This window comes from Equus asinus, chromosome 9, assembly GCF_041296235.1.
Source record: "Equus asinus isolate D_3611 breed Donkey chromosome 9, EquAss-T2T_v2, whole genome shotgun sequence".
NCBI lineage: Eukaryota > Metazoa > Chordata > Mammalia > Perissodactyla > Equidae > Equus > Equus asinus.
Window position 1 is genome coordinate 74,480,998 of NC_091798.1, and position 8,054 is coordinate 74,489,051.

The 8,054-nt window shown below is 36.5% G+C and overlaps 1 long non-coding RNA gene across 1 annotated transcript; it reads right to left on the bottom strand.

The window, feature by feature from the left end:
- Positions 1 to 3,197: 3,197 nt before the first annotated feature.
- LOC139046204 (uncharacterized) lies at positions 3,198 to 7,146 on the bottom strand. Its single transcript, XR_011505932.1, has 3 exons — positions 7,042 to 7,146; positions 6,611 to 6,669; positions 3,198 to 5,409 (listed from the first exon to the last, which is right to left on the bottom strand). It is a non-coding gene; the product is annotated as an uncharacterized lncRNA (long non-coding RNA).
- Positions 7,147 to 8,054: the final 908 nt, after the last annotated feature.

Below are 8,054 nucleotides of genomic sequence, written 5' to 3' on the forward strand. Positions count from 1 at the left end.
AAATTTTATTATTTATGGAATGCACAGAGAAATGGTAGGCTTATTCCTTGACACTCAACATCCAGTTTCTTCACTAAAAGATCCTATCCTCTCAAAAATTCCATATTTTGTAAAGGAAAAAGCATCTCATCTTACAGGAGTCAACCAACTTCTTTGTTCTTTCTAGATTCTTTTGGGTGATGCCTTCCCTGGGGCAAATAAATCTCCCCTGAGGCAATTTAAAACCTATTCTGGGTGGGGAAGCTGGAAGAAGGACTCCAAAAACATTAGAAAACCTCTGTTAATATTTCCAAATTTTGCCTCAATTCTCTCTCTCTCTCTCTCTCTCTCACACACACACACACACACACACACACACACACATGCCTTGGTATATATGCACAGAAAAATGCCCATAAAAAAATACAAAGTTCTATTCTTGGGTATCACTGAGCAATTGGGAATTTCGGTGATTTTTTTGTTTCTTCAGTTCTACAATGTAAATTTTTTCTTTTTTTCTTTCTGCTTTTTCTCCCCAAATCCCCCAAGTCCATAGTTGTGTAGTTTTAGTTGTGGGTCCTTCTAGTTGTGGCACATGAGACACCACCTCAGCGTGGCCTGACAAGTGGTTCCATGTCCGCACCCAGGATCTGAACCAGCGAAACCATGGGCCGCCAAAGCGCTGTGCGCGAACTTAACCACCCAGGCACGGGGCTGGCCACTACAATGTAAATTTTTATAGTGAGTACATATTGTTTACCACAAGACAATTACTTTATAGATTTTTATTTCATAAGATAAAATTTTCTCATTCAATTAAGCAGAAAGCCTGGGTGTTATGGATGAGAAGCTGGCCTTTGAGTGATATTCCGAACTCTTCTAGGAAGCCAGTACATGAAGATGAGTGATGCCACCAACTGAAGGATTGATGTAAATATTTTTCAGAATTAGCATGATCTCTTTCTACCTACTTCCATATACACCAAAGGAGAATTCAGCTAACTCTTCTCCCATGTTCATCTAAAAATGAATATCCAGATTCTGTATGCTACTGAGATTATTTGAAGTCTCACTCAAAACTCATCCACAGGGTATTTAAGGATTTCCAATTCATCTTACTAAATTCCAGGAAGTCACAGGACATATTGGTTACAGGACAAAAGATTGGCAACAGAGAGATGTAGGTGTTAATGCCGTCTGCACTGATTATAATAGTTGTGCGACCTTGAGCAAGATACTTAACTTTTAAGTCTCAGGATCCTCATCTATGAAAGAGTAAGTAACTGTGCATTTTTCAAATAGTTGTGCAAATCAGTGCATAAAATAAATGTAAAACACTAAGCTTGCAGAAAATAGAAGATTCTCAGTAAAAGTTAACTGCTAGGATGAGAACTCAAACTACAACCACCTGCTCCCACCAACTCTCCCAGGGCGTGATCTCTCCTGACAGTAGCAAAGGGCGCTTTTGTACTCTATCCCTGCAGGAGGCCCTGAAATAAGTGAGTAATACTGCCTGATCAGACAGACATGGTCCAGCTCTGTAACTGGCTAGTGGTATAAATTTGAGCAAATTACTTAGCATCTTTGAAACTTATCTGCAGAATGGGGATATTATTCCCTACATTCAAATGTTGTTATACCAAAAACAATCTATAAATAATGCTTAGTGCTAACATATAGAAAATGTACCATATGTCACAGTTATTTCTTGGTGAACATTATGAAATGGTTTCTTAATTCTTTGAACTTAGGGTTATTCTTTGTAAATTATCTAGTTATTGTAATATATAAAAATCTTCTTGTGTCTTCTCAATTGTACAAAGGAAATATACTTCCCTATCTAAATATCTGCTGACAAGCAGTGAGAGATTTAAAAACATAGTTTAAAAATCAAGGAAATATAAGACACTACATAATGGGTATAAGTCAATACACAATGAAAATCAAACTCATTAATTGCTTTTAAAAGTATTCAAATAAAATAATTGCTTATGTTAAGTGCTTAATGGTACTTTCCTTGGGTTTTAAAATGGCATTAAATAGAAGCTGTTCAGTATTTCTTTCTAAAATAATAATAAAGAAAGAAGAGTATTGTTAACTTTCCACAGCATGATAATTTTATTTTAAAGTAGTAAAGAATGTAAGGGGCTGCTCTCCACTTTTTCAACATGTGCATTGTCTTGTAAAATCAACATAAGAATGAAATAATTGTGTTTTTAAGGTCATTAAGTAAATCATTATTTCAACCAATAGTAAGTGTGTTTTATGAATACACTTTAGGGAGACTGGCAGCTTCAAAGTGCAGCTTACAACCAGCCAATTCAATCCTTTTTTAAGGCAGCTGTGTATTTTCTCTAATACAATGTGACTGTTTCAACCTTTTAATTTAAACTGAATCTTGGCTTTAATGAAGGTTTATCCTGGCAAGAAACCAGACTGCATTTTTAGGGTGTGTTTTAATGTATCTATTCTCTATCTCCAATCAGAAATATAGTAGCTGTGGCAAGAAAAAGGGTACACACTCCGTTATTATTTTTTCTCTCTCCTTTTGCTACTTATGCTTAGTGGAAAATCTTGGTTAAAATATACAGCATCAGGAAGTATTATCATCTAATTTACTTCCAGGGAAGGTAAAAAATTAAATGATTCAGACTCTAAGTATTTATATTTTCCAACAAAGACAAGTATGTAGAATAGAGGTTGGCAATTCTATAATCCTGTAAGTGCCAGATAGTAGATGCTTTGGCTTGGTGGGCTGTAGGGTTTCTGTTCCAACTACTCAGCTCTGCCATAGCAGTGTGAAAGCAGCCATAGACATACATAAATGAGTGGGCATTCCTGTGCTGCAGTCAAATTTTGTTTCCCAAAACAGGAGTGATCAGTCTTGGCCTGTAGTTTGCAGAAGCTTGATGTAGAAGATGTATCCTATTCAAAATACTGTAGAAAATACAATTCACTGTATGGAATATACTGTGTGGAATTCAAGATCTAATCATACCAAGCCACAAATAACTACCAAACAAATTCTATATCCAAGATTTAGTGTTAGGTGCTATGAATGTACAACAGTACTGTAAAACTAAGTTCTTATCCTCAGGAAGCTCAGGATTTTCTTGGGAAACCAAGACTTAAACAGAGTAAATTGACAGCAATGCTAGACATTAGGTAATGAAGTGTTAGATGGACAGGCTTAAATTAAGCTCAGGTATTTCAGGACTCCGTTGGGAATATACATTTATTTAATACATTTCAACTAAATAAATTGAGTGACTAATGCTACTATCGCTGGAAAGGTTGGCACTTTATTTATCAGTTAACTTGATATGCAGAATGACTTATTTTTCTATATGTCTACTTTCTTGATATTTTGCAATGAAAGAAATTTAGTTCCACATTAATTCTATGGACCCAACATAGAACCAAACGAAACTGAATTTAAAATTGCATTTTAAAACTGTTGGAAAAAGATGGAAATTTTACATTTATACTCAGGAAATTCCTATGAACTTCTCAGAAATTTGTAATTCATCCTTGTAAATTAGTTAGGGTTCAGAGGTCTAAACCCAGGAGGAAAAAAAGTCAGCAAGTGTGAATACTGAGATTTTAAAAAAGAAGAAAAGAAAAAGATCTGAGGATATATTCATTTATCCTGCCATCAGATTCATTGTTAATTAGGAAGGAAATTTTTGGTTACACATTTTGGGATTTTAAGCCTCTCTGAAAAACTGTTCAAAATTATATGGGTTTTTAAACTACTGTCATTGATAAAAATCACCGCATTTGCAAAGAGCATTTAAAGCTACATCTCAGGAGAAGGATGACGATCCCCAACTGATAATGGTTCAACTTAGAATTTTGCTATTTTACAAGGGTGTGAAAGCAATACACAGTCAGTAGAAACTATACTTCAAATTTTGAATTTTGATCTTTTCCCAGGCTAGCTGTACCAGAATAATACTGTCTCGTGATGCTTGGCAGCGGGAGCAAGTCGCACCTCCCGGTCAACTAGGCCATCACAAGAGTAAACAACTGGCACCTTACTACCATTCCGTACCAACTCAACCATTCTGTTTTTCACTTTCAGTACCGGGATGCCATAAATTACGTGAGATATTCCACACTTTACTATAAAATAGGCTTTTCGTTAGATGACTTTGTCCAACTCTAGGCTAATGTAAGTGTTCTGAGCACGTTTAAGGTAGGCCAGGCTAAGTTATGATGTTCAGTAGGGTCAGGGCTAGGGTTTGATGCATTTAATACACTTGGTTATCCACTTACAATATTTTCAACTTCCGATGAGTTTACCAATAGCCCTTTCTTATGTGGAGGAAGATCCGTATTGCTGCAAGGGACTTTTGACCAGGACCTGATAAATCCTTACTCTGAAGGAAAAGGTTGGTTTGACTTATCAAAACAGGAAAAATCCTATAGTGTTCTGTTCTACATTTTCAGCTTTGAAACTTTTGCATTGTTATATAGTACTTACTATGCATAATTTGTCTTGGCTCTTGCAAAAATGCTTTTTGAATTTGTTTATCTAAAGAGTCGGAATTAAATAGAGAGCTATGGCACAGCTTCAAAAAAAGGTCCTTCTAAAGGAGCAGAGCATTGAATAGTTTAACTAATCATCTGAGGATGACCAATGAAAGTGGACTTGATGTCAAACGGCCTTTTGATGTTTGCCCACTGCTAACCCCTATGCCACTGCTCACTCACTCATTGGCTCACAACAGCCTCTGAAAGGTCTTGCCGAGATATCTGTTTGCTTATCTCTTTTGGATGCTCTAACCAGGATTTTCTGTTCATCCTCCTTATTCAGTGACCCACCCGCACTCCCCAGCCCCGCCCCAGGAAGAGACTCACTTGGCCATGGTTCCATTATGCAACACATACCACAACAGATATAGCTTTTCTGTTTGCATTTAAAACAGTTCAGGAAAAGATATGAAGGTATGAATTCTTAGCAACAGAAAAAGGAGGATTAAATTCATCGGTTTCTCATCAAGCTGTGCCAAGTATTCTGTTGCTTTGTTTTACTTTCTTAGATTCTATGAAATATGGTAGCTACCTTGGGCCAGCTGTTTGAGCTGACTGACCCCTGAAGTACACAATAGGGATCAGTGTGTTGTAGCAATATGAGCTTTTCAAAGGGATCTCGTTCCAAAATAGAAAAGCTGATTCTCACTTGTAACTAATTGTTTTCAAAGTCTTTTGTTTTTCCAAATATTGAAACAATCCTAAAAATAGTCCCAATACCTACCAAATACATTTTTTCCTTCATATACCTTTGAAGTCGTAACTAATTTAAAGGAAATGAAACATCTTGGCTTTATAAATTGTTTTTTGTGGAACCCAAGTGTCCACAAAATCTTTTCTCTTCTTGTGACTCCCAATCTTCCATCTTCACTCTTCAAGAGAATTTTTTTTTAGCTGCAATGATAGAGAACGATGACAGAATTTAAAGAACAGACATTATTTCTGGAACAAGTTAATGAGATTTTTTTCTGAGAAGAAAAATCTACAACTTAAAAATCTTGAAAACAAGTTCTAAAAGAAGGCTTGTTTTTCAATGTCTTACTGGAGGCAGTGTGATACAGAGGAAGGAAGGGGGCTGTGGAAGCAAAGATTGAATTTTGAAAAGTAGGTTTCCTCATTAGTAACCATAATCCTTGGCCAGTTAATAAACATTTTTTAACCTCAATTTTCTCATTGGTAAATTTGGAATAATAATGAAAGGGTTGTTGTGGGGATGAGCAGTTTTGACTAGTGTTGGGCACATAATAGAGGCTCTATAATTGCTGCTAATACAACTAGCAAGATCTGAAAAACAAAACTTGTAACAGCTGTGCCCCAGCCCCTGTCGCCTAAGTTGGATAAAGATGTCTCTAAAGCAACCCCCTCTAGGTTCGGGGATAAAGCAAGAATGACTCATGAAAGCACACTGGCTGGCCTGCTTCTCCAAAAATCCCCTACCCCATCCTCCAAAATCTACTAATGAGACTCTTTTTACTTAATTGAACTATAAATTTCTTTTTAAAATCATGAAAGTCCAACCTGAATGATATATAGCTCCTGGTTCCAGCTAGGAGGCAAGCCAAGATGGTAACGTCATAGCCAGCTGCGTGTATCTAAACTCCAGAGAAGTGTCAGTAATATATTTTCATATTTACAATTTTAGACTCTAGATAAATTATTTGTTCTAACTGTTCTGAAGAAAAATTGGGACAGTTCTAGCGTGGGAGGCTTTGTTATTAATTAATATAATATGCTGTCAATTTTCAGCATAAAGGTAATTTCTTTTATAACATCTAAGTTAAATTTTTCTATGCATGTTTTGAACCCTCTTTATGTAAATACCTATTCTGACCAGATATGTTAATTAGGTGGCATTTTTAGACTTAAAAAAATTACTGAAACTCTGCAAGACAAGGCTCTCAGCATCCTTCTCTATTACTTGTCACAGATGCTGATACTTCACTCTTAAAAGTCAGTCTTAGAAAAAAGAAGGCCTGAGCTCTATATTGTCTGAGGTCGGTAGAGAGATGCTTGTAAGGAGGCTTGACGTGGAAAGCCTATTGAGAACTCACAGCCTAATAAGTGGGCAGTTGCTGCCTCATCTGGAAGGCATTACCTTAACAAGCTGCTCCTTTAATTTCTCTCTCTTTTTATTCTTTTCAAAATTGATGATGCCTGACAATGAGAACATAAATAAAAAGTAAAACTCTGTGGGAAGACAATATCACAATCAAAAATGTAAACACACTGAACCTGGGAGATGCAAATGTTAGGTACACATAGTAATGTAAATTAAGGGGTGTTTTGCACACTAATAAACAGAAAATGCAGAATTTAAAGTTGGGACCCTAACTAATCCCACCAGGGAAACTACAGCAAATATATGTTACATATTGGACTTTTATGTGGTAAATCATAAGCTAAATATGCCATCAAAATAGAAGATCATGATATATGGCATATCTGATTCATGAGGTAAAAGTCCCTAAGTGTCTTTCATTATTTTAATATAAAAATAACCACAATTGAAATTTATTCAATGCTTACTATCGATAGTAGGTTGGAGCTGGCTCACAGAGGCTAGTGGAAGCCAGTTGTGCCTCTGTCTTTCCAACTGAGCATCCAGTGATGTCATCGCGAGAGTATTCACCTAATGGTGGAAGGATTTACACTACAGAAATTGGCAGACACTATAAAGCAGAACTTTTTTCTGGAGAGCCAGTTGTTAATCATTTACCAGCACACCACCGCCTCCTACATACCAGGAGCTATTCTAAGCACCTTATATTGACTCTCAAAACGGGCTGATGAGACAGGTACTATTGCTTATCCCTAACTTACAATAAGGAACCACTGCACAGAGAATTAAGAGATTTTCCCAACTTCAAACAACCTACAAATGACAGAGTCACAATCTAATTGGATGCTACCTTATTATTATTATAAGCCTGCATCTCAACCTCTTCTCTCTGCTACCCCATTTTACTATGTCATGTCCAGTTGAATGTTTTTATACTTTGAGGGATTTATGCATTATCCACATGCTACCAAACTAGAATATTTCACCCACCAGCATTTTTAATCTATTTTATTATGATCAAAATACTGAATATTAAAAATAGATATTTACCTTTACCGTGGGTTATTCTGCTATTAGACAAATTTCCTTAAGCCCTTTCATGTTTAATAGAAAATTCCATCAATTGTATGGGTTGCATGTAGAGCCAGAAAAACAAAGCAGCATCCTTGAAAGGCACTTCAAGCATCCTCCATTGAAAGGCACACATTGTCAGAGTGCCAGTTTCTACCTGTGGATAGAAAGAACAATTTGCTTTCCTGCCAAAGGTAGTAGTATCCACTCTTGAGTACTGATGGCTTCTAGCCAGCAATTTTAATAGTCATTCTAATTCTGGAGTTTTCCTTTGGACATCTACTTCATCTGCAACTTCTCACAAAGGAATCAAGGCCAAGGCTCATAGTACAGGTCACTAGGCAACACTGCTGCATTCCAGGATTTTTTCAGAATCTCCATGAAAAGACTCCCTCAGGGCTGGCCCCAT